Genomic DNA, 3,747 nt, shown 5'->3' on the forward strand with positions numbered 1-3,747 from the left:
TTCATCAGATTCAAACAACAGACAGTCAGAAAAGCTTAATATCAGGGAAGAAGAAAGACAGAGGAGAGGGAAAGAGATTGCTGATTAAGGTAAGTTTGGGAATTATATTTTCATAATTTGGGTACAAAAACCCTAAATTAGATATATTTTCTTATTTTTTTATTTAAATCCGGCACTTTTCTGATGACTTTCCGGTAGCATGATGGGTACCAATGGAAAGGTCTTGAAAAGATCTTTCCAATGGTTTTTGTAGCATTTTGTTTGACCTCATGGTTAGGAATATATGAATTTTTGAAGTTAATTAGAAATATGGTTTTCAACAGTTTTGACAGCCCGACTTTGGGTCACCGGAACTCCATATTCCGGTGACGTTTTTGGTCGTTTCTTTGAGGGCTTTTGAAGTATGAAATTAGATGTTTAATTTGGCATCAATGTCTTGGTTAGAGGCTTCTTGTGTTAAGAGAATTAAAGCCTCAAAGTAGGCTCATTGATACTGGAAACCCAGAAATCTGGGTATTTCTGTGATGATTTCTTGAATTTTGGCTTTCGAAACTTAGGAATCTTGTGGTCTTTTTAATCGAAACAAATTTTGGTCTTGTAGTATGATATGCATACTTTAAATTGGTGTTGATTTCATCACTGGAAATAATTCGGGTTAAAAGATATGAGAGCTTGAAGTAAGCCAAATGGTCATCCAGATTCTGGAAATTCCAGAAAACAGAAAATCTTTTTTTTTTTAAAAAAATTTGTTTTAAAAATTTGATTTTAATTATTATGTGATAAATTCTATTGTAAATTTCATAAATATTGGATATATGATTTCTACTGTATTTTTATGTTAAGAAGTATGTATCTTTATATTTTATAAATTTATTTCTTAAATTAGTAGATTTTATTAAAATATCAAAATTTATGAAATTAATTACAAATATGATTTTTACAAGTGAAATTAGTATTATTTCTCTATCTGAAATTTAAAGTCCTTACTGATTTTATGATTTAAGTTTAATTCTCAACCTTATTGGAAATTTTGTTTAATTCAAAAATATAAATAATAATAATATATTACCTTATTAACAAAAAAAAAAAAAAGTTCATAAATTGTAATAGGAGTCGCTACACACCCTAAGTGCTTAGGATGGTCAACGAAAAGTCGCATTGTAGGATCTGTTTGCAAATTTAGTTCTGATTTTTGTGTTTCTCGAAATACTAGGCTACTAAGAGGATTTTCGGATTTGCTACTTGAAAGTAAAATTTACGAGATCAAGTAAGTGACTGATATCCCTTCGGTGTTTTCACACCTTAAAAATTAGCTTCAATCTGAATTTGTACATGAGATATAATATTTTGTCCTATGATTTATTAAAATTGGGTTGAGCATGCAAAATGTATATGTATATAAGTTTATATGTTAGATTTAGAATGTGGTTTATGCAAAACGTGATTTCTGAATTGAAAATTTGGATATGACTTTGTATAATGTATGCATATATGTTTTCACGAATATAAATATAAATATTTAGTCTGAAACGAATATGCTTTTGAGGTGTATGAGATATACTTGAGAAATTTGATATACTGGTTTATGAACTTTGGGTAATCTAAAAATATATATATTTCTGTTTTGTCTCCTAGTATGGCTATGCTCTGACCCTGCCAATGGGGGTTAAATGTTGGCCATGTCGACATGTATTCTGTGATTAGAGATCGATCTCCCAACCGCACTATCGGTTACAGAATAGTAGTATTTGTGATATCTGTTCAGTGCAGCCAATGGTTGCTTCTTCTGACCCATGCCACTGGGGTTAATTGTGGTTCTATTTCTGACCTATGCCACAGGGGTTAAGTGTGGTCGTAGCATGTTACAGGAGACCATTAAAAGTTAAATATTGTGAATATATTTGTTCTGTTATTTGAATGCGCAAATTTTGAAGTATGTGATTCCAAATAAGATTACCCAATATTTTATCTTGGCATTTGTAAATGATATTTTGCCCTGAATGTTTTAAGCATGCTTAATCCGGCTGAAGGGATGTTAGTTACTTGCTGAGTAGTTGGACTCACCCCTTCCTTCAAATTTTTTTTCAGGTTGTGATTTGGTCAACCACGCGGGAACTTTGGGGAGTGATGTTTAATTTAGTAGCACTTAAATTATCTAGGATTTATTTAAATATTATGAATATCGTACTATCTTAATTAGTATTCAGACTTTTATCTTGACTCAGTAGCTTTATGGTTTTGGAGATTTAATTTTGAATATTGTCAAATTATGATATTTGGAAATTCTGTCAACAGATATAGTTTATAAATCACTAAATTCTTCAAGTATATTAGTCTCTTTTAGTAATGGTTTAAGATATATATTTTAGAGCCTTGCATGTCTGTGGGATTATACCTTACAGGTATGCGGCGTCTGTCATGTCTCTGGTCTGGGGCGTGACAAAAACACAATGCACAAAGATGGGTCTTCAAAGGAGGTTAGGAATATATGTTAGATTTGAATCTCCATTTATAATTAAATATCTAAAGCCATCAATAGGAGATTTATTCACTGTAAGGTTTACTTATTGTCATTTTGATGAAATAATTTTTCCAATATTAGAGGGAGAAAATAAGCAACTAGAAAAGGAAATATCTTTGAATATGTTATCATTATCTAGTTTTAATCATTACACAAATTAATGTGAACTGAAAGTTCAAAATATAATTTTCTTTGCAAAATATTTAGTAAATCAATTATCAAATGTATTTACTAACTTAAAGAGAATAATTAAATCTTATGTACCATATGCAAAAACTCTTATTAGAATTGATATCCTTATAACACAAGGTACGCCAAAAACGTGGGAGAACAATCGGTTCCAAAGATAAAATCCTCGAAAAAAAAAATGAGTAAATATACAAGATAGTCAAAAAGAGGAAATAGAAACTCTAGAAAGGATCCATGACATAATTGATAAAATTCTAAAAGAAATTCAATTACCTGAAATAATTGAAAATGGAGAGATCTTAATAAATTATGTCATGAAGGGAAAAAATGAAATCAAAATGAAATAAATGTTAACGATATTTTTGCATATAATATAGCGCTCAATATTATAAAAGAAAATGAGGATCTTGAACTTACTTATATTGAAGAATGTAGAAATAAAAATGGTTGGCCAATGTGGAAAGATGCAATCAAGTTGGAATTCACTTAAAAAAGCATGAAGTTTTTGGACTTGTAGCTCGTACATCAAATGGTGTAAAGCTAGTGGGATATAAATGAGTATCTGTGCGAATGTGAATGAGACAAATGAGATTATGAGATATAAAGCATGGCTTGTAGCACAAGGTTTTATCCAAAAACCTAGTAATGAGTATGAAGAGATATATTCTTTGTGATGGATGCAACAATTCTATATTAACTAGTTTGGCAATAAATAAGAAAATTGAAATACGTTTAATGAATGTAGCTACAACTTATTTATATGGCTCATTTGATAATGATATCTATATAAAAATCCCTGGAGGATTTAAATTGCTTGAAGCACAAATTTTGAATTCTCAAGAAATTTATTTGATTAAATTAGATAAATCTTTATATGAATTAAAACAATCTGAACGGACATGGTATAATCGCTTTAGTGAATATTTATTGAAAGAAGGCTATAAAAATGATTCTATATGCTCATGTGTCTTTATAAAAAGATTGGGATTTGAATTTGTAATAATTGATGTTTATGTTGATGAGCTAAATATCATTGG

At 29.6% G+C, this 3,747-nt stretch overlaps 1 long non-coding RNA gene across 1 annotated transcript; it reads left to right on the forward strand.

The window, feature by feature from the left end:
* Positions 1 to 2,171, forward strand: LOC148761964 (uncharacterized). The gene is made up of 3 exons (XR_016027185.1): positions 1 to 89; positions 1,214 to 1,267; positions 2,089 to 2,171. It is a non-coding gene; the product is annotated as an uncharacterized LOC148761964 (long non-coding RNA).
* The last annotated feature ends 1,576 nt before the right edge of the window (positions 2,172 to 3,747 follow it).

The sequence above is a fragment of the Theobroma cacao genome, chromosome 6, assembly GCF_053813885.1.
Source record: "Theobroma cacao isolate CCN51 chromosome 6, ASM5381388v1, whole genome shotgun sequence".
NCBI classification, from domain to species: Eukaryota; Viridiplantae; Streptophyta; class Magnoliopsida; order Malvales; family Malvaceae; genus Theobroma; species Theobroma cacao.